The sequence below is a fragment of the Crotalus tigris genome, unplaced genomic scaffold (assembly GCF_016545835.1).
Source record: "Crotalus tigris isolate CLP2741 ecotype Arizona unplaced genomic scaffold, ASM1654583v1 scf7180000017559.9942113025:1136094, whole genome shotgun sequence".
Classification (NCBI taxonomy): domain Eukaryota; kingdom Metazoa; phylum Chordata; class Lepidosauria; order Squamata; family Viperidae; genus Crotalus; species Crotalus tigris.
Genome location: NW_024096473.1, coordinates 597,501 through 621,277, shown reverse-complemented (window position 1 = coordinate 621,277; position 23,777 = coordinate 597,501). Strand labels below are relative to the sequence as shown.

The 23,777-nt window shown below is 42.0% G+C and overlaps 1 protein-coding gene across 1 annotated transcript in view; it reads left to right on the top strand.

Annotated features, from left to right (window-relative positions):
• The first annotated feature begins 492 nt into the window (after positions 1-492).
• Positions 493-23,777, top strand: part of CUNH4orf19 (chromosome unknown C4orf19 homolog) — a 47,863-nt gene continuing 24,578 nt past the window's right edge. Inside the window, exon 1 of the mRNA XM_039347584.1 lies at positions 493-759. The gene's annotated coding sequence lies outside the window, so the exon portion shown is untranslated. The remainder of the gene's footprint in view (positions 760-23,777) is intronic.

Genomic DNA, 23,777 nt, shown 5'->3' with positions numbered 1-23,777 from the left:
TGTTATGCAAACGAACGTCCTGGTTTATTTGCATTTAAAAACAAAACAAAGCAGAAGGATTCAATATTCATCTCCTGCAGCCGTCGAGGGAGGGTAGCATACCCTCCACTTCCTTCTGAGTGAAGCCAAGTCGCGATCCTAAACTCCTGAATCCTATTTTCCCCTTCGTAACTTCTCCTGGGACTTTTTTGGGGGGGGCGGGGGGGGACGACAAACAAACAAACAAACGGGAAAAAAAAACAACCACATCCCAAATCTGCCTCGGGAAAACAGCCGTGCAAAAAGAGACTGTGGGTTGGTTTGTTGGGTGTGTGTGTGTGTGTGTATGTGTGTGTGTGTGTGTGTGTGTGTGTGTGTGTGTGTGTGTGTGTGTTTCCAACCAACCAACCAACTCGGGTCCTTCCTTTCATCCCCCCCCCCAAAGAAAACCACCCTCCCGTCTCGCTTGCAAGAAATGAGGGGCCCGATCCTCTTGGAAGCCCCGCATTCCAAAACTTTCGCAAAACTTTTTCACACACACACACACAAACACACACCCGCAAGTCCTGCTCGCCCACGTGACGCCGGCTGCCCAATGAGGGGCGGTCGTTCGGACGGGCTCCTGCGAAAAGAGGCAGAATCGCAAGAGAAAGAGACAGAAAGTGAGAAGAGAGAGAGAAAGTGAGAGAGAGAGAAAGAAAGAAAGAGAAAGCTGGTTCCAGGGATGGCAAAAGGCGATCCGCACCCGGCTTCGGTTCCGGAACGATCCCGAGGCGACAGGTAAGTTTTGGTTCCCATCTGCCCAGGTGAGCTCCTGCGGATCACCTGTGCCTCTTCCCCGCTCACCTGGATCCGCGGGAGAATCCCCCGGGATCTTTTCTTCCTGGATCCTTTCTTCCTGGCGCCGCGGCTGATTTCACTTTCTCCAAATAAATCGAGAAGAATCGGCGTCCTTTCCCGTCGTTTGGATTTCGAGGAATCTCTCGTTTGAGTCCCAACAAGCGGGGAGGTAGACTGCGCTGGCACACTGCGCTCGAGCCGAAATCTCTCTGGGAGTGGCAGAATAAGACGCAGAACAACGGAGCTGGAAGGGACCTTGGAGGTCTTCTAGTCCAGCCCCCCCCCCGCTCGAGCAGGAGAGCCTATACCATCTCAGACAAGCGTCCAGTCTCTTCTTTAAAAAAAAAACCTCCAGAGATGGAGCATCCACACCTTCTAGTGGCAAGTAGTTCCACCGACCAATGGTTCCTTGTTTTTTACGCGGCAAGCGGGACTTGAAAATGGGGGGAATTGTTCAGAGGAGCAGCAAAAGGCCGCAACTTAAATCCCGCTTCCCGTGTGCAATTAAGTCCTCGACTTACAACGGAGCCCTGTGTCTGAGGGAGACGTTCGTTATGCGTGTTCTGCCCCGTTTTTTTACAACTTTCCTCGTGTGAATTGCTGCAGCTCTTAAGCGAGGAACCCGGTTGTTAAGTGACTCTGGCTTGGCTGGTCGAACGGTCGCCCAAAAGGGGATCGCGGCACGCCGGGACCGTCGTAAATACGAGTCCACGGCCGAGCGACTGAGCTTTCCTCACGTGACGGTGGAGATATGTACTGCAACGCTTGTTCGGTGTGAAAAAGGATCATCGAGTTACTTTTTCCGGTGCCGTTGTAACTTGGAACGGTCACTAACTCCATCGTTGTAAGTTGAGGATTATTGCATTCAGAGTGGCGGTGCCAGCTCCATTGTTACACTCCCTGAGACTAAACAAATATAGGTGTCGCCAATGGGTGTTGCCAGCCGGTGTTCGGAGGTAGCGTTGCCACTGATTTAGCTTGGTCGGCACATGGAAAAGTTCACAAAAAGCCGAGCTAACTTTAAGGTAGACGGAGTGGTGGGGGAGTTGTGAAGTTGTCTAGCAATCACGCAGAAAGTGTGAGTCTAAAATCGGGCGGGGGGGGGAATAACAGATGTCCAAGAAGTGTATCGTACCCACACCCCAAGGGTGTCAATTCTTGGCGTGAGCGGCTGGGACCGAAATGTGTGTCACAGGGTAAATGGAAGAGCGAGGAGAAAAGATCGGGATGTGTGCTTACAGCTGTGGGATGTATACAGAGTAAGAAAGTTGGAAGGGACCTTGGAGGTCCTCTAGTCCAACCCCCTCCTCCCCGCCACCCAAGCAGGACAGAGGACCCCACACCATTTCTGACAGATGGCAAGCAAGTCTCCTCTTGAAAGTTTCCGGTGATGAAGCTCCCACAACTTCTGAAGGCAATTTCAGTTCCGTTGGTTGAGAATAGAATGGATTGGATTGGATTGGATTGGAATAGAATAGAATAGAATAGAATAGAATAGAATAGAATAGAATAGAATAGAATAGAATAGAATAGAATAGAATGTGGAATGGAATAAGAATATAATATAATGTGGAATGGAAAAAGAGTAGAATAGAATAGAATAGAATAGAATAGAATGTGGAATGGAATAAGAATAGAGTAGAGTAGAATAGAATAGAATAGAATAGAATAGAATAGAATAGAATAGAATAGAATAGAATAAGAATAGAATAGAACAGAACAGAACAGAACAGCAGAATAGAATAGAATGGAATGGAATGGAATGGAATGGAATAGAATAGAATAGAATAGAATAGAATAGAATGGAATGGAATGGAATGGAATGGAATGGAATGGAATGGAATGGAATGGAATGGAATGGAATGGAATAGAATAGAATAGAATAGAATGGAATGGAATGGAATGGAATGGAATGGAATGGAATAGAAGCTGGAAGGGACCCTGGAGGTCTTTTACTCCAGCACCTCGTTTAAGCAGGAGACCCTACACCATCTCAGACAAGGGACTGTCTAGCCTTTTCTTAAAATCTCCAGGGATGGAGCGCCCACGATTTCTGGAGGCAAGCTGTTCCACCGGTTAATTGTCCTCACTGTCAAGAAGTTTCTCCTTAATTCCAGGTTGCTTCTCTCTTTGGTCAGTTTCCAACCTCTGTTTCTCGTCCTGCCCTCTGGTGCTTTGGAGAATAACGTGACCTCCCCTCATCTCTGTGGCAGCCCCTCAGATATTGGAATACTGCTGCAACTGGTGCTTAGACAGCTGTGTTGGGAACAGCTGTGTTTGACCGTCCTAATATTTATTTTTCTATCCGTGATTCGGACTGGTGTGTAGAGAGCTTGCAAAACCTCCCAGGTCAGATGGACAGGATGGTGAATGATTACCTGGGAGCCTGTATTTCTCCTACGGAAAAGGGGGGAAAGAAAAAACCCGGAGCCTTTATCGTTTGCTGGCGTACTTAGTGAGGCTCCTAAGCCCGAAAATATTTTTAAAAGAAGGCGTTGCTTTCTGGAAAGGAGCAGACGAGTTGAAATTCCTGCACGGTGGCTTAAAAGGTAGAAGATCAAAAGGCGTCCTGGGGTGATGCAGAGAACCATCCCTACGCTTGGAGGAATCTCGACTGTTTGATGTAGGGTGTCCCGTCCTATCTTTTGCAAACCGCTGGGTTGCGTGGGGACAAGCTCCGACACAGGCCTGGAAACCCTTTGGCAGAAAGTTGTCATCATCGTTGTTGCTATTGTTTTGCAAATTAGATCATTTTCCCCGGCCTCAGAAGTTCAAAGCATTCAAACGGAAGGGATCCAGTGGAAGTGCACCTGTGTGTCCTCCAAAGCAAGTTGGGTTCGGAGAATGGGTGATGTTTCCCGCAAAAGAGGAACTTTGTGGTTTGCAGGGAGACCACACAGCATCTGCCCCAATCGTTCGAGGGGTTTCCTACAAGTGATTTTGAACATTTTCTTGGTTTGGATGGAAGAGATGTTGTATGCAGCCAGGCCGGCATACTCAGCAGTGAGGAATTCTCACAAATGTAGAGTAGCACACATGGATGTCTAGCTTTCAGGATATTAAATCATGGAGAAGAGCAACAAAGATGAGTCCTAGTGTACAATCGCTTAAATATGAACCAGCTGTGTGCTGCAGCTGCCAAAAAGGCCAACACAGTGCTGGGCTGCATTAACAGAGGGATAGAATCAAGATCACGTGGAGTGTTAATACCACTTTACAAGGCCTTGGTAAGGCCACACTTGGAATACTGCATCCAGTTTTGGTCACCACAAAGTAAAAAAGATGTTGAGACTCTAGAAAGAGTACAGAGAAGAGCAACAAAGATGATCAGGGGACAGGAGGCTAAAACATATAAGGAACGGTTGCTGGAATTGGGAATTGGACAAGGGGGGGACATGATAGCAGGGTTCCAGTATCTCAGGGGCTGCCCCAAAGAAGAGGGAGTCAAGCTATTCTCTAAAGCACCTGAAGGCAGGATAAGAAGCAACAGGTGGAAATTCATCAAGGAGAGAAGCAACCTAGAACTAAGGAGAAATTTCCTGACAGTTAGAACAACTAACCGGTGGAACAACCTTTCCAGAGTCTCAACATCTTTTTTACATCACGTTGACCAAAACTGGATGCAGTATTCCAGGTGTGGCCTCACCAAGGCATTGTAAAGTGGTATTAACACTTCACGTGATCTTGATTCTATCTAATAGGTAATAGTAGTAAAGTTGGAAGGGACCTTGGAGGTCATCTAGTCCAACCCCCTGCTCAGGCAGGAAACCCTACACCATTTTGGACAAATGGCTGTCCAGTCGCTTCTTAAAAACTTCCAGTGTTGGAGCATTTACTGCTTCTGGAGGCAGGCTGTTCCACTGATTAATTGTTCTCACTGTCAGGAAGTTTCTCCTTAGTTCTAGGTTGCTTCTCTCCTTGATTAGTTTCCACCCATTGCTTCTTGTCCTGCCTTCAGGTACTTTGGAAAATAGCTTAATTACCTCTCCTTTATAGCAGCCCCTGAGATATTGGAACACTGTTATCATGTCCCCCCTCGTCCTTCTCTTCATTAAACTAGACATACCCAATTCCAGCAACCATTCCTTATATGTTTTAGCCTCCAGTCCCCTAATCATCTTTGTTGCTCTTCTCTGTACTCTTTCTAGAGTCTCAACATCTTTTTTACATCGTGGTGACCAAAACTGGATGCAGGATTCCAAGTGTGGCCTTACCAAGGCATTGAAGAGTGGTATTAATACTTCACGTGATCTTCATTTGTTTTAATAGAGATAGTCCTTCTGTTATTCTGTTACCCTCTGTCTAAGTCCGAATGAACTCTGACCTAGCCTAGCATCCTGGTCCAAGCAAGAACGCCCTTGTGACATGCTGGGATGCTAAGCGTGGATTTAGCCCGCTAAGGCGTTTCCATGGGAACAAGATGCTAATTCGCTGGCTCCCTTCCATCCTTCTTTCTCTGACGTGAAAATGTGACTTGAGTTTCAACTATATTACAGTCAAAATGAACCATCCAATATGGAGTTCGGCGTTGTTGAATCAAATTGTCGCCTCCAAAATTGTGGTCCGTTCGCTATTTTGTTTTAACAGGTGAAGGTACAGGTGGTCCCCATCTTAAACACCACAGCCTCAACTTCTGTTGAGTGAATTTTTGCCCCCTTCTCCGACCGTTTTGGCCGCAGTTGTTAAGCAAATCACAGCAGTTGTTATTAACACGCTTCCCTGTGGACTTGGCTTGTCAAAAGGTCGCAAAAGGGGATCACGTCTCACACACACACACACACACTGGGACACTGCCACGGTCGTAAATGCGAGTCGGTTGCCAAGCGTCTGAATGTTGATCGTGTGGGGATTCCACAATGGTCATAAGTAAATGAACGGTTGCACATTGAGGACTGCCTGTGTTGGGAAGTCATCATGAGCATAATCTATGACCTGGGTGGAAAAAGTGACTTTCACAGTATGGAATGAGAGGTGAGGTCTTCGGGAGGCGATAATTTATCCGTCGTTAATGGATCTCCAAAATGTGGTGTCATATTAAGGAAGACGAAGCTGAGAGAGATCGAGTTGAGATTTTGTAGGAATGCTATTCGCCTCCCCAAAGAATAGTGTTAGAAGGAAATCAAGAATCAGCTTCTTCCTGATTAGAGGTATTCTTTCTATCCTTTTTGGGCCACTGCATCTGAAATAATAACAACAACAACAACAACAACAACAACAACAACAACAACAACAATAATAATAATAATAATAATAATAATAATAATAATAATTGCAAAAGGCGGCCTTATTAGGAACTGCTTCCATCCTGCGACGATATCTGTAATACCATCAAACATCCACATCTGCCTATCCCAGGTCCTGGGTAAGGACTCGATAGGTAGACAAAATGCAAAATCCAGTCTGAACATCTGGCTGACTGTGCGATGATCCATAATAATAATAATAATAATAATAATAATAATAATAATAATAATAATAATAATAATAATAATAATAATAATAATCTGTAAGACCATCAAACATCCACATCTGCCTATCCCAGGTCCTGGGTAAGGACTCGATAGGTAGACAAAATGCCAAATCCAGTCTGAACATCTGGCTGACTGTGTGATGATCCATGTAATAACATCAAACATCCATATCTGCCTATCCCAGGTCCTGGGTAAGGACTCGATAGGTAAACAAAATGCCAAATCCAGTCTGAACATCTGGCTGACTGTGCGATGAGCCATAATAATAATAATAATAATAATAATAATAAAGTTGGAAGGGACCTTGGAGGTCATCTAGTCCAATCCCCTGCTCAGCCAGGAAACCCTATACCATTTTGGTCAAATGGCTGTCCAATCTCTTCTTAAAAACTTCCAGTGTTGGAGCATTCACCGCTTCTGGAGGCAGGTTGTTCCATTGGTTAATTGTTCTCACTGTCAGGAAGTTTCTCCTTAGTTCTAGATTGCTTCTCTCCTGGATGAGTTTCTACCCATTGCTTCTTGTCCTGCCTTCAGGTGCTTTGGAGAATAGCTTGACTCCCTCTTCTTTGGGGCAGCCCCTGAGATACTGGAACACTGCTATCCTGTCCCCCCTTGTCCTTCTCTTCGCTAAACTAGACATACCCAATTCCTGCAACCGTTCCTTGTATGTTTTAGCCTCCAGCCCCCTAATCATCTTTGTTGCTCTTCTCTGCACTCTTTCTAGAGTTTCAACATCTTTTTTATATCGAGGTGTCCAAAGATTTCTCACTAAGCAACAGCAATTTGGGGCTCCATTGCGGGTGTTAAGTTGGGAACTAGCTATATTCCTTAAATTTGCAAATCTACAAGCACGCAAGCATTGCGTTTACTTTTTAAAGCAGAAGGCTGTCCTGCCCTGGCTATTTTATTTTTTTTTTAAAAAAAAAGATCCTCTGAGTTGACAGCACTTAACATTGATTGCATTGTGGCTTCCACTCAGTTCTTCCAGTTCTTCCCAAAATGTTTCATGAGACATTGTAGAAAAATCAAGGCGACTTGAGGACCAGGAAGTAAATGTTTAAATGTACATAGAACGGATGGATGTGGGTCCAGTTGATCAATCTGGGGCCCAGTTATGAGTGTACGTTGAGGATTAAGTGTATTTTTGAGCGTCTCAGCACTATAAGCATGTTTGAATCCATACTGAAAGGATTCCAGATAACCATGCACAGAGAGGAATAACCAGGGCTTTTTTTGTCATAGAACGCCCAGAGCAGAGTTCCAGCACCTTTTTTGGATGGAACCTTGTAGGGTAGGCAAGGCGGGTTGTATGACGTGTGTGAGTTCCGGCACCCTTTTCTTTTTTTCTTTTTTTTTTTACAAAAAAAGCACTGGGAATAACCATATATGAATTGCTTTAGAACAAGGCAATATTATTAAATTGAAGATTAGTTAGGATTATGCTTTTGTTCTTGGTTTGACAAGTGTAGCTTCACATTAAAATAAAAAAGCAAACTATGTTGTTGTTGCTAGTTGCGAAGTCGTGTCCGACCCATCGTTCCTCCAGGCGTTCCTGTCCTCTCCCATCTTCTGGAGTCCATTTAAGCTCACGCCTACTGCTTCAGTGACTCCATCCAGCCACCTCATTCTCTGTCGTCCCCTTCTTCTATTGCCCTCAATCTTTCCCAGCATTAGGCTCTTCTCCAGTAAGTCCTTCCTTCTCATTAGGTGGCCAAAGTACTTGAGTTTCAACTTCAGGATTTGGCCTTCTAAAGAGCAGTCAGGGTTAATCTTCTCTAGGACTGACCGGTTTGATCGCCTTGCAGTCCAGGGGACTCGCAGGAGTCTTCTCCAGCACCATAGTTCAAAGGCTTCCATTCTTTTACAATCAAGGCAAACTATAATTAATTGCTGATTGGTGGGCTAAGACAGGAACGATAAGGTGATGCATATCTGTACAGTGCTTATTTGTAAGATGGTTTATGATGATTAGAGAACATCGTAATTAGAGATTATGGACCAACACCATACTTCTTAATGGTAAGAGTAATAGATAGCACACAGGCCAGCGTTAAGAGGGGGGGGGAATAGTTTTGATAGTTCAGTCGTTCTGAACAATAGGCATTAAGAAATATACTTTTTTTTAAGGAAACCTATACTTGAAAATATTGCAAGGGTTAAATCTGGATATGTTCTTGCTAAATCTTCTGAGAGCTGATAATAGGACAGGCAGAATATAAATGTGGCAAGGGTGAAGGCTGACTCAGTACTCCATCAGCTCTCTGAACCTCCAGTTTATGAGCGTAGGGAAACATCTTGGGCTGTAGGATTTGTAAGAGCTGCAGAGCAACTTCATCGATAGCCATTTGGGAGGGTCAAACGTGCATCGTGCTGTAAAGTAAAGTAAGGCAGCCGTGAGCCTCTGCAAAATTTGCTACACGTCATAAAGGAAGGGAAGGAAAACCTACGGAGGGACACCTGCAGAATGCAGGTCATCAGACAAATTGCATTTCTCTCTCTTTTTTTTAATTTTGATTTGGAGGTGGATGAAATGAAATGTAATTGTTGCCTCCTTAACCACCTGGCTTTGCCTCGGCTGCTGCCTCAGCACCGCCTTCCAAGAACGCTTATTCCGCAAAAAAGCAAGGTTCTTAGCTCCTATTTTATAAATCCCTGCAGAAATTTTAATTAATGTTTGAGAAAACTCCAGGCAAACTCAAGAGTTGCCCTTTGCTTGTACAGAGAAGAGCAACAAAGATGATTAGGGGACTGGGGGTTAAAACATATAAGGAACGGTGGATGGAATTGGGTATGTCTAGTTTAATGAAGAGAAGGACAAGGGGAGGACATGATAGCAGTGTTCCAGTATCTCAGGGGCTGCCCCAAAGAAGAGGGAGTCAAGCTATTTTCCAAAGCGCCTGAAGGCAGGACAAGAAGCAACGGATGGAAACTAATCAAGGAGAGAAGCAACCTAGAACTAAGGAGAAACTTCCTGACAGTTAGAACAATTAACCAGTAGAACAACCTGCCACCAGAAGCGGTGAATGCTCCAACACTGGAAGTTTTAAGAAGAAACTGGACAGCCATTTGTCCGAAATGGTTTAGGGTTTCCTGCCTGAGCAGGGGGTTGGACTTGATGACCTTCAAGGTCCCTTCCAACATTATTATTATTATTATTATTATTATTATTATTATTATTATTATTATTATTATTATTATTATTATTATTATTATTATTATTATCGATCATCGCATAGTCAGCCAGATGTTCAGACTGGATTTGGCATTTTGTCTACCTATCGAGTCCTTACCCAGGACCTGGGATAGGCAGATGTGGAGGTTTGATGGTATTACAGGTATCGTCGCAGGATGGAAGCAGTTCCTAATAAGGCCGCCTTTTGCAATTGACTAATAGCAAATTTGTCAATGCCAATGGTGTTCAAGTGGTGCTCCAGTTGTTTTGGGATTGCACCCAAGGCGCCTATGACTATTGGTAATACCCTTGCTTGCTTTTGCCACAGTCTTTCTATTTCTATTTGTAGGTCTTTGTATTTTGTTATCTTCTCCAGTTATTTCTCGTCTATTCTGCTGTCTCCAGGCACTGCCACGTCCACTATCCAGACTTTTTTGTCTTTCTTATCGACAATTGTTAAGTCTGGGGTGTTATGTTGCAGGTGCTTGTCTGTTTGAATTCTGAAGTCCCAGAGCAGTTTAATTTTATCATTTTCTATGACTTTCTCTATTTTTTTATTGAAAATTTATAAGATTTTACAATACAAAAACAGAACAATTTTCCCCATCCCTCCCCAACCCTCCCCTTCCCTCCCCCGACTATCCCAGAGCTGGATATAGGCTTAATTAGAGTTTCTTCAAAAAATCTTAAGAAAAATATAAAATATAAATAAATCTAGATACATTACTTAAACGAATTACTAAATAATTAATAACAATATATATGTAAAAAAAGAAAAACATAAATACCAGAAAAGAAGAAAAAAAAAGAAATACATAAAAAATATGAAAAGAAAATTAACTTTTCAATATAAGTTATAAAACTATAAACAAATCTAAATACATTACTTAAACAAGTTATAAAATAATTAAAGATAATATATATTAAAAAAAAGAAATAGAAAAGAGGAAAGAAGAAAATAATAATTAATAATAAAAAAAAGAAAAAAAAAGTTTGGCTTTTCAAGAAAATTGGCTTTTCAATATAAATTATTAAAAAGCTAAATAATATTTTTTAATATCCATCTTGTGTTGTATAAAATCTATCCATTTCCTCCATACCACAACATACTTCTCTTGAGATTGATCCTTCAGGAAAGCCGAAATCTTTGCCATTTCCGCCAGATAAGAAACTTTAAAAAGCCACTCTTGCAAGGTAGGCAGAGATTCCTTCTTCCAACATTGTGCTACTAACAACCTTGCTGCTGTGATTAAATTTAACATCAATGTGATATCTTTAGTATCACAATCTGTAACAATACCTAATAAAAAAAAATTATGGGGTAAATTTTACCCTCCTTCTAAAAGACTTTCTCTATTTTATGATCCCACCAGTTTTTGCTTACAGGCAAATGATATTTTTTGCAGATCTTCCAATGCACCATTGTTGCTACTTTGTCATGCCGCTGCTTGTAATCAGTTTGTGCAATCTTCTTGCAACAGCTTACCAAGTGGTCCACTGTTTCTTCAGCTTCTTTGCATTTTTTATTATTATTATTATTATCTTTCTAGGCTGGGCTGGAAAGGGGTCAGGCAGGGTGAGGGACTCCGTAGAAGTGCAAAGTTTCGATATTTCCAATAAGCCCCCGTCTTACAATAATTTATTTAGTGGACTGAAATGGTATAGGGTTTCCTGCCTGAGCAGGGGGTTGGACTAGATGACCTCCAAGGTCCCTTCCAACTTTAGTAGTAGTAGTAGTAGTAGTAGTAGTAGTAGTAGTAGTAGTAGTAGTAGTAGTAATGACTGTACAAAGTTACAGCAGCACCGAGAAATGACTGAGGACCGTTTGTCACACCACCGTCGCAGCCTCCCCCTAGTCCGGTGATCAGAAATTCAGACACTTGGCAACTGACTCGTAGTTATGACGGTTGCAGAATACCCCCCACCCCCGGGGTCACGCGATTCCCCTTTTGCGACCTCCTGACACGTTAAAGTCAACGGGGGAAGCCAGATTCCCTTAACAACTGTGTTACTAACTGAAGAACTGCCGCGGTCCGCTTAAACAACGTGTAGGCGGGAAAAGTCGTAAAATGGGACCAAAGTTGCTTACGTCAATTTTGGGCTCAGTTGTGGCCGTAAGCCGAGGATGACCTGAATTGCCCAGAGAAGTTCGTCGATATGGTTATGGCTTCAGGGATGAAGCTCAGTGGAAGGGCTGAGTGGACAGCGGGAGCCCAGCGGGAGATCAGCCCCAACTGCTGATCCCTGGGGCCAGCCTGGAAAGAGTGCCAGCCAGAAGGAAGCTGGTGAGTCCAGGAAAGAGACGGTGTGGGGTTTTCCCAGCCTAGATCAGAGGAGGAGGGGCAGGAGGAGGAGGACTAAGGGATCCTTGGCACTCTCTGAGCTTGGTTGTATTCTTGTAGACGTTTCGTGACCCAGCTAGGGAACATTATCAAAGCTAAAAGGGAATGGGTTTCTGGGGGGGGGGAGGAGGAGGAAGAGGGGGAAGAGGAGGAGGTGGAGAAATGGTATAGGGTTTCCTGCCTGAGCAGGGGGTTGGACTAGAAGACCTCCAAGATCCCTTCCAACTCTGTTATTCTATTCTATTCTGTTCTGTTCTGTTCAGTTCTGTTCTATTATTTATTCCATTATTCTATTCTATTCTATTCTATTCTATTTCCGTCCTCTATTCTATTCTATTCTATTCTATTCTTTATTCCATTATTCTGTTCTATTCTATTCTATTATTCTATTATTCTATTCTATTCTATTCTATTCTATTCTATTCTATTCTATTCTATTCTATTTCATTCCCATTCTCTATTCTATTCTATTCTATTCTATTCTATTCTATTCTATTCTATTCTATTCTATTCTTTATTCCATTATTCTATTCTATTCTATTCTTTATTCCATTATTCTATTCTATTCTATTCTATTTTCCTTTTTCTTTTAACTCCATCAACATGATTTCTTCTTTTCAACCAAAGACTGAAAGATTGGGTGGCCCAATCTGGAATAATCTAGAGGCTGAAACAGAATTGTTTTGTCAGGCCCATAGTAAGTTGCGAACCCCGGCTTCATACGGTGTATAAGAACCAATAAAAATCTCAGTATCTCCTACACTGAAAGAAATAAATGTCGGATTTTTGCTCCTATGTGTGATGCAACCCTATAAATTCTGTATCACTGCCTTTCTAATGATTCTTCTCGGAGCCACCAAATTAAGTTTGACTTAAGCCACTAAAAGGTGCCCGTTCCTGGAAACCTTGCCCTCTTGAATTGTGTTTTTTTTTTTCCCCTGTAATTTGCAGGATAAATTATGTCCTTGTCACCCCCAGCAACATTGTCACCAACAGCCCTGTGCCTCCAGGAATTTAACTGGAGTGCTTTTCCCCATTGTTACATCTCTAATTCTAAGAAAAATTTATCTTGCTTGGAAACAATTCCACGCAGCTTGGAGAGGTAAAGCATGACAACGCTAGCTAATGATTTAACCGGCATTTCAACCACCATTTATTTTAAAATGAAGCTATACAGACCAGCAGTGAGACTGTAAACAAAAGTTCCCCCTATCAGCTGGGGGATGCTGGGAGTTGAAGTCCAACATCTTAAAAGTTGTCAAGTTTGAGAAACAGTGTTCTAGTGAGTAGCAGAAGTTTGTAAAAGTCTAAAAACATAAACAAGAAAAACTTTTATTTCCCTTTCTGGGTCAAAGTCTGCCAAGGCACCGTGAGCTGCATATGAAAAAAAAAAAAAGTCTGAAAGCGTGATCTATTATATGATTGCATTAGGATATTTAAAATCATTGGGATCATCCTGTAGAATTAGACGCCTCAGAAATTCAGATCCAGTTTGGAGATTTACAAATGCCCCCCCCCCTTTTTTTTTCCTTCCCCAAATCAGATTTGGACATTCAAAGCAAGTCTCTTTCCTCAACTTATCTGTGGATCCAGATGGACTCGGAATTAATTTCCTGAATTAATTTGGTGTTTTGAATCCACTTTTTCCCCCACTTTTTCTCCCGTATGGTGGATTGTTATTTTTTCTCCATCCTCTCTGGTCTTGAATTTTAAATTCTTAATTCCTCTCCCGTGTTGCAAAAATAGTAAGGGGCTGTAAAGTGTTGGTGGATAACCTTCTTTCTTTATTATATGAGGGCTTATTTTCAACTTTGCGGTAGTTTTCTCCTTTATCTGAAAGCGTGGGAGTGTGTGTGTGTGTGGTTTTTTTCACTGCACGGGTCTCGCATGGCTGCAGACAATGAGATAATTAACGAAGAATAGCTGCCTGTTGTTTGGGTACAGAAAACCATCCAGAAAACAAAAACTAAGCAGCCAGTACTTTTCCTGCTTGCAAGCTAATAATCAAGAGTAAAAGTGGCACTTTTTTTCTCGTCATTATGGCTGATCGCTTTGAACAGGGGCTGGATAGCTAGAAATTCAGGTGTTGGAACCATAAGGTGGTAGAAATGGGATTTTTCCAGCTGTCCTCAGTGCAGATATTCTTAACTGATAGACAGAGTGTAAAATGTATGGCTTAGGGATCATGTAAGGGGTTGCCACAAAGAAGAGGGAGTCAAGCTATTCTCCAAAGCATCTGAAGGCAGGACAAGAAGCAATGGATGGAAACTCATCAAGGAGAGGAGAGGACCAATCTAAAATTAAAGAAAAACTTTCTGACAGTGAGAACAATTAACCAGTGGAACAACCTGCCTCCAGAAGTTGTGAATGCTCCAACACTGGAAGTTTTTAAGAAGAGATTGGACAACGATTTATCTGAAATGGTATAGGGTTTCATAGAATAGAATAGAATAGAATAGAATAGAATAGAATAGAATAGAATAGAATAGGATAGGATAGGATAGGATAGGATAGGATAGGATAGGATAGGATAGGATAGGATAGGATAGAATAGAATAGAATAGAATAGAATGTGGAATGGAATAAGAATAGAATAGAATGTGGAATGGAATAAGAATATAGTAGAGTAGAGTAGAGTAGAATAGAATAGAATAGAATAGAATAGAATAGAATAGAATAGAATAGAATAGAATAGAATAGAATAGAATAGAATAGAATAGAATAGAATAGAATGTGGAATGGAATAAGAATAGAATAGAATGTGGAATGGAATAAGAATAGAATAGAATAGAATAGAATAGAATAGAATAGAATAGAATAGAATAGAATAGAATAGAAACTGGAAGGGACCTTGGAGGTCTTCTAGTCCAGCCCCCTGCTCAGGTAGGAGAACCTATACCATTTCAGCTGACTATACTTTAAACAGAGTCCATTCTTATCGCATGATAGTTTCTATTTTTGTTTCCTTTGCTCAGAGAGGCGGGGCGTGGAAAAACCAATATTTGCTGACCTGCTTCTATTCTTTCCTTGTGTGTCCTTCCCCCTCCCCCCCCCATGAATTTAGCAGCTATCTTCTCGTTAGGCTTACACTTCAATTGTCTAAACAATTTGTGCCGTCGGGTGTTTGTTTGTTTTTTTAAATTTTATTTTTCAAAGTCCCCAATAGCTGAGAGATGTTTCATGGCAACAACTTAAGACTTGAAACGAACGGAAAATGTAGTGATTAAATACAATACAAATTCTTTGGGGATTAGCTCTGAATATATGTACAATTCCATAAAGTCAGAGAGGCTATAAACATGTCTTTTTTATTATTATTATTATTACAAGCCCTTGTAATAAAATCTTAAGCAGTAAAACCCAGCATGTACCCAGTTCTTAGTATGCAAAATGAACAATTCTTATTTTATATTGAGTATTGACTGGCAGCTAATTGTTTGAATGTCTACTTAGGGCGACATCTTAGCAAATGTTCCAATATTTGAGGGGCTGCCACAAAGAAGAGGGGGGTCTCCAAAGCACTAGAAGGCAGGACAAGAAGCAACAGATGGAAACTAATCAAGGAGAGAACTAAGGAGAAATTTCCTGATAGTGAGAACTATCAGTGGAAGAGCTTGTCTCCAGAAATTGTGGGTGCTCCATCACATTAAGAAGAGACTGGGCATCCATTTGTCTGAAATGGTATAGGGTCTCCTGCTGTTTCTTCTATGTTTTGTGAATGCATCCATTGGATTTTCCCACAAGGCATTTTGCTGATGTAGTATGAGATCTGAATAGAATAGAATAGAATAGAGTAGAGTAGAGTCAAGTAGAGTCGAGTAGAGTAGAATAGAATAGAACAGAACAGAACAGAACAGAACAGAATAGAATAGAATAGAATAGAATAGAATAACAGAGTTGGAAGGGACCTTGGAGATCATCCAGTCCAACCCCCTGCTCAGGCAGGAAACCCTATACCATTTCAGACAAATGGTTCCCCAGTCTCTTCTTAAAAACGTCCAGTGTTGGAGCACCCATGAGGCAGGTTTTTCCACTGATTAATTGTTCTAAGTGTCAGGAAGTTTCTCCTTAGTTTTAGGTTGCTTCTCTCCTTGGTTAGTTTCCATCCGTTGTTTCTTGTCCTGCCTTCAGGCGCTTTGGAGAAGAGCTTGACTCCCTCTTCTTTGGGGCAGCCCCTGAGATACTGGAACACGGCTATCATGTCCCCCCTCGTCCTTTTCTTCATTAAACTAGACATACCCAGTTCCAGCAACCATTCCTCATATGTTTTAGCCTCCAGTCCCCTAATCATCTTTGTTGCTCTTCTCTGCACTCTTTCTAGAGTCTCAACATCTTTTTTACATCGTGGTGACCAAAACTGGATGCAGTATATATTATATATATATTAGCAACAAGAAGACTATCGAATGATTAATTAACATATTGTTTATGATAATTACCTATTATCTATTATTTCTTGTTAAATACATGAACCCAGACATTATGCTTTTTGCTAAATATTGAGAATGTTATTTGGAAAAACCCCAACCCCAACCCTGATCCTAACCCGAACCCAAATCCCAATCCCAACTCTGATCCCACCCCATTCCTAACCCTATAAAAACTAATAAAATTTATATATTAAAAAAAATCATATGTTTGGCAACTGACTCATAGTTATGACAGTGGCCGTGTCCCAGGATCGTGTGATGATCTTTTGCAGAATTTCTGACAAGCAAATTCAAAGGGGAAGACATATTCACTTAATAACTATGTTACTAAGCTAACAACTGCAGTGATTTACTCAACAACTTTGGCAGAAACAGGGCAAAAACTCACCTTAACAAATGTCCCAATTAGCAACGAAGAAATCTGAGCTCAATTGTATGTCGTAAGTCGAGAACTACCCCACGATTCAGCGTGCCATTAGCTTCCCTCTTGTTCCAATTGTGACTTGTGCTGTAGAATAGTACTGTGCTTAGACAAACAGCTCAGTCCATGCAAGTTATTTAAAACTACTTTCGGCATAAGTATACACTCTGAAAATAGGATTCATAGTGATTATAACAAGATGACTTTTACGAATACAATTACAATATAAGTCAATCAGAAAAGATGTGATATACGGATGTACTTGTACAAATACCCCCCAAAAAGTTTATATCCAGCTTTGTATGCACTGAAAATATTAAGAATTATATCTGTCTAATGCTGACGCGCAGATGGGGACTGCAGCCAAGAAATTAAAAGACGCTTGCTCCTGGGGAGGAAAGCTAGGGCAAATCTAGACAGCATATTAAAAAGCAGAGACATCACCCTGCCAACAAAAGTGCGTATAGTCCAGGCCATGGTTTTCCCAGTTGCAATGTATGGCTGTGAAAGTTGGACCATAAGAAAGGCTGAGTGCCAAAGAATTGAGGCCTTTGAACTATGGTGCTGGAGAAGACTCCTGTGAGTCCCCTGGACTGCAAGGCGATCCAACCGGTCAGTCCTAGAGGAGATCAACCCTGAATGCTCTTTAGAAGGCCAGATCCTGAAGTTGAAACTCAAATACTTTGGCCACCTAATGAGAAGGAAGGACTCACTGGAGAAGAGCCTAATGCTGGGAAAGATGGAGGGCAAGAGAAGAAGGGGACGACAGAGAATGAGGTGGCTGGATGGAGTCACTGAAGCAGGAGGTGTGAGCTTAGATGGACTCCAGAAGATGATAGAGGACAGAAAGGCCTGGAGGAATGTTGTCCATGGAGTTGCGATGGGTCAGACACAACTTCGCAACTAACAACAACAACAATGCTGACAAAGGAGAACATTATTGGAAGAAGGGAAGATCAAGGAAACAAACAATTAATATACCGATTATGGAATTGTAGAAATTATTATGGATTGTTTTTTTTAAATATATGAACCCAGACAGCACGCTGTTTACCCAGCACTAAAGATTGTCATGGTAAAAAAAAAATCAATAAAATATATATTTTTTTAAAAAAAGAAATAAAGAATAGTCTAGTTTTATTTCCTTTAGGAATAATAATAATAATAAAATCTTAGCAAATAAAATTGTAGGGACCTCTCCACACATTCACCAGTTGTCAGACTGACTCAAAGAAACTTTTGACTTTGCAAGAGACTAAATGAAACACTAGATTTCAAGCATTTTTTTAAATCTATGTTTCTGTCTGATCCCAATCCCAACGCCACCACTTGTGTGACTGTTCCATCAGCCTCCACATAGTTTCCCAAACTGGATACCTCCAACCTCAAAAAGCCGCATTTCCAGTCCTGCTGGTGTTAGAAATGCCTGCAATGTATATATATAACCATGATTGTTTTTTGTGGGTTGCGTTCAGTTTGTGTTAACTGAATGCAAATCCTGGGAGACAGGTAGGGACTGCACTGGTTTTAAACTGCCTCGCGTACTAGCCCGGGATACACAAGTAGTCCTCATCCTAACGGCCACAACTGAGCCCCCAAACTTATGTTTATGCCGAGTGAGAAATTTGTTAAGTGAGTTTTACCCCGTTTTATGACTTTTTTTCTACCCTATTTGTTAAGCGAATCACTGCAGTTGTTAAGCTAGTAACATGGTTGTTAAGTGGATCTGGCTTCCCCCATTGGCTTTGCTTGTCAGGAAGTTTACAAAAGGGGATCACGTGAAGCTGGGACATGGCAGCCGTCGTAAATGTGAGTCAGTTGCCAGACCCTGAGTTCTAATCCCACCTTAGCCATGAAAACCAGCTGGGTGACTTGACTTGAAGTCTGTGCATCTTCAAGTTGTCAGGGTTGAGAAACATTGGTCTAGTGCAGTGTTTCCCAAATTTGACAATTTTAAGGCATGAGGACTTCAACTCCCAGAATTCCACAGCCAGCGCTGGCTGTGGAATTCTGGGAGTTGAAGTCCACATGCCTTAAAATTGTCAAGTTTGGGAAACACTGGTCTAGTGCTTCAGGCACCAGGCTAAAAAGCCAGACACCGGAAGTTCTAGTTCTGCCTTAGCCATGAAAGCTGACTTTGGCTCAATCCCTCTCTCTGACTCCAGCCCACCTCACAGGGTTGTGGTTCTAAGGAAAATAGGAGGAAGAAAGTGGATTGGATTTGTTCACCGCCTTGAGTTATTTGTAAAAATAATAACGGCAGATTAGAAATAAATAACGGAAGGAAGGAAGGAGAGAAAGAAAGAAAGAAAGAAAGAGAGAGAAAGAAAAAAGAAAGAAAAAAGAAAGAAAGAAAGAAAGAAAGAAAGAGGAAGGAAGGAAGGAAGGAAGGAAGGAAGGAAGGAAGGAAGGAGAGAAAGAAAGAAAAAAGGAAAGAAGGAAGGAGGGAAGGAAGGAAGAAAAAAGGAAGGAAGGAAGGAAGAAGGAGAGAGAAAGAAAGGAAAAGAAAGAAAGGAAAGAAGGGAGGGAGGAAGGAGGGAAAGGAAGGACAGAGAAAGGAAGGAAGGAAGGAAGGAAGGAAGGAAGGAAGGAAGGAAGGAAGGAAGGAAGGAAGGAAAGAATATACATAGCTAGATCATGACATTGGCATTATATATCAATGATGCTTGAGTGACATTAGTAGACTGATAAATGGGTCTTTAATATTGCCATAGCAGTTTACATATTTTGACGCATATTGCTAGCTAGTCCTTTTACTTCCTTCATTGAGGTGGTGTGTACTGTAAGTCTGGAGCAAGCAGCAAACTTCTCAGCTGGGGAAATACTGTAGAACTAACTATTCCTGTTTCCATGGTGCTTCCTAAACTCCAAATAAACATGTTTGTCCAGCGGCTGAAGCAGGAGAGGGCAATATCATGAGACAATTAAAGGTCATATTTTTTAGGCTGCAATGGCAGGGTGATAACTCAAATTAAACACAACTGCCCAGCTTAATCTCTTTTCTTTTGTTGTCTTGGGTGGTTGCAATTTTATTTTATTTTTTAAAAAAAAAAAAACACAATTCTATAGCAGGGGTGTTGAACCAGCACAACTTGAAGCCTTGAGAACTTCAACTCCCAGAATTCCCCAGCAACCGTGGCCGCCTGGAAGATTCTGGGACGTGAAGTCCACCGGTCTTCAAGTGGTCAAGGTTGGATTACCCCCACCCGACGGTATTATGTAAGGCTTTCGAATGAACGCGGAGAACTAGGTGGATGGTTTGTGTAGTAGTAGCAGGTAGGAAAGACGACTTAGCAACACACGTGGAAGGAGACCGACCGTCCAGAAGCGACTTTGCACAATGGCGTAGGCAGGAATGGAGGAAGGTGCGAAGTTGGTTCGTGCTCAACTTTACTCCTGGATTAAAGAAGCTGGAGTTGGGCGTTCACAAGTGTTCCATGGCTGTTTCGTAGGAGCTTCAAATGTAGATTGAAGGATGCAATCATTAAAGAGCAGTTTGGCCTAGTGGTGAAGCCACCAGGTTAGAAAGTGCGAGACTGGGAGTCTTAGTCCTGCCTTAGGTAAGAAAGCCAGCTGGGTGACTGGGTGACGAATTGCCCCACAGTGAGTTGGCTGCGCAGAGTTCGAGCACCCACAATGGAACACCCACAACGTCTGGTGGCAAGCTGTTCCACTGGTTAATTGTTCTCATGGTTAGGAAGTTTCTCCTTACTTCTAAGTTGGATCTCTCCTTGATTGGTTTCCATCTGTTGCTTCTTACCTTCTGGTGCTTTGGAAAACAGGTCCACCCCTTGTTATCTGAGACAACTCCTCAAGTACAGGAAAATAGCTGTCATATTCCACATACACACACACACACACACACACACACACGCCACTGCCGCCATGTTAGAGGCTGGAAAAATCTTTAGCGGGTTCGTTCCTTTTAAGTCAGCCTGCTGTTTCAAGGCTTTTGAGACCAAAATAAGGTGGACAGGGGTCAAAAACACTTTAATAATAATGATGGGAAGAAGAAGAAGAAGAAGAAGAAGAAGAAGAAGAAGAAGAAGAAGAAGAAGAAGAAGAAGAAGAAGAAGAAGAAGAAGAAGAAGAAGAAGAAGAAGAAGAAGAAGAAGAAGAAGAGGAAGAAGAAGAAGGAAGAAGAAGAAGAAGAAGAAGAGAGAAAAGAAGAAGAAGAAGAAGAAGAAGAAGAAGAAGAAGAAGAAGAAGAACTGGAGAAGATAACAAAATACAAAGACCTACAAATAGAAATAGAAAGACTGTGGCAAAGGCAAGCAAGGGTAGTACCAATAGTAATAGGCGCCTTGGGTGCAATCCTAAACAACTGGAGCACCACTTGAACACCACTGACATTCATTGACAAATTCGCCATCAGTCAATTGCAAAAGGCGGCCCCACTAGGAACAGCTTCCATCCCGCAACGATATCTGTAATACCATCAAACATCCACATCTACCTATCCCAGGTCCTGGGTAAGGACTCGATAGGTAGACAAAAATGCCAAATCCAGTCTGAACATCTGGCTGACTGTGCGATGATCGATAATAATAATAATAAAGTTGGAAGGGACCTTGAAGGTCATCTAGTCCAACCCCCTGCTCAGGCAGGAAACCCTGTTCCATTTCAGACAAATGGCTGTCCTGTCTCTTCTTTAAAACTTCCAGTGTTGGAGCATTCACTCCTTCTGGAGGCAGGTTGTTCCACTGATTAATTGTTCTAACTGTCAGGAAGTTTCTCCTTAGTTCTAGGTTGCCTCTCTAGGTTCCAGGTTATTTTCTCTGGGTTCTAGTTTACTTTCTCGCGTAGCCGTTGCTCATTTTTACAATCCAAGTTTGTCCTGGGCGTGTCGTTTGATGCTTCACTGTATTTGAGTTTGACTCCTGTTTGGGTTAGTAAGTTTGAACAGAGACCCTATTCTTCTCGCGAGGCCAAGGATGGATAAATTGGCAGGTTGATCCCAGGCCAAGCAACACTAAATCTCTTAAAGGAACAAATGCTTGCTTCAGCCGCTGAGCATTGTTTCAAGGATGGTAAATAACATTAAGATAAAGAAATCAAACACCTTCCAATTCAGGGAGGTGGAAAAATAGAAGCTTGTCTGGAATCTCCTCACAATTATACTACTTTCCTTGTTCGAAAGCTGTAGGTTGCCCTCCCCATCAATAGGATTTTTTTTTTTTACAATGCTCTAAACTAAAGAGATAAAGGCTTGATTAAAACAGCCCCACTCCTGGTTGAGGTCCGATTTATGTTCCTTCTACAAAGCTGTTAAGTCCTCTAATTATTTGGCTGGGACAATGGACTCAGGTAGCTTGAGCCAGGAGCAAAGATACTGCGGTGGAAAAGGATTGTTCCAAGGAAAATTCAGTGAAAGTGTAATTTAGCTTCTTTGTGTGCAGGGAAAATGGCCAATTGGAGGCTTTCTGCGTTAGAAATTGAGCGGGGGAAGCTGAAATCCTTTGTCGGCCATTTTAGGAGGCTAATAGAAACATCGTAGACCAGGGGGTCTTCAAACCTGACCCTTTTATGACTTGTGGCCTTCAACTCCCAGAATTCCTCAGCCAGCCTCCATTTTGTTTGTTAGATTTAAGACAGGGGTCTTCAAACGTGGTCCTTTTATGACTTGTGGCCTTCAAATCCCAGAATTCTTCAGCCAGCCTCCATTTTATTTGTTAGATTTAAGACAGGGGTCTTCAAACCTGGCCCTTTGATGACTTGTGGCCTTCAACTCCCAGAATTCCTCAGCCAGCCTCCATTTTGTTTGTTAGATTTAAGACAGGGGTCTTCAAACCTGGCCCTTGGATGACTTGTGGACTTCAACTCCCAGAATTCCTCAGCCAGGCACACGTGCCTGGCTGAGGAATTCTGGGAGTTGAAGTCCACAAGTCATCCAAGGGCCAAGTTTGAAGACCCCTTCTCTACATCACTGTTTCTCAAGCTGAGCAGCTTTTAAGGTGTGTGGACTTCAACTTCCAGGATTCCACGCTGGCTGAGGAATTCTGGGAGTTGAATTCCACAAGTCATAATGGGGCCAAGTTTGGAGACCCCTGTCGTAGACTCATAGAATCCGAGGGCTGAGAAGGAATCTTGGAGGTCTTCCAAGACAGGAGTCCTAATTTCACCATGGACATCCCGGTTGTCCAATCTTTTCTTGAAAGCTTCCAGTGATGGAACACCCACAATTTGCAAAGACAAGCTGTTCCTTTGAGTTAATCCTTCTACTCTCAGGAAATTCGTCTCTGTTTCCAGGTTGAATCTCCCACCCATTGCTTCTTGTCCAGCCCTCAGTTGCTTTGGAGAATAGCTTTGACTCACGCTTGTCCGTGACAGCCCTTCAGGTATTGGAAGACAGCTATCATATATCTCCCCTACACCTTCTCTTCATTAGACTTCATTATACAGTACTGATGCAGTGAAGCATTATTATTATTACTCATACACTAGTGGCCAAAAGTGTGGAAACCTTTTAGGAAAAGTGTATTGTTGAGGTTTGATGGCTAATAACACCCTTTTTGGGGGGAGTAGTACCCTAAAATTATATATCAATGTAAAGATAATTTAATCAAGAATGTCATGCAACTAAGTTTGTTCAATTATCTGTACTGCATTCTATGAAAAGTTATAGCCAAATCACCAGAAAAAGGAAGCACAACTTGCTTAGGTTGATCTCAGGTAGCTTTCCTTCATCCGATTGTAGCCAATGAGCGTGCGTGTTTAGAGAGCCAATCAGGTGTCAGTTTGTTTTGGCAATGAGCCAATCAGATCACAGTAGGATTCGGTTCTTGATGTCATGTATTGAAGCCGAGAGAAGGACGTTTATCAGTGTGTTATGTGATGGCTATCAAATCGATTGTGTATTTTTGTGTCCTTTCATTGAGTGAGCTTGTAAAACATAATAAAATTAAAATCATGGTGCAAAGAGTTGATCGGTCACCCAGAAAGCGATGTAAAATAGTATTATTAAGTGAACAAGGCTACAGTTATAAAGAAATGAGAAGAAAAACAGGTGGAAACTTAACCAAAGATGGCATTCCTACAGTACGCTTTTCCCAAAAGGTTTCCACAATTTTGGCCACTATTGTATATTCGATTTATATCAAGGCGCTAAAGGACACATAAATA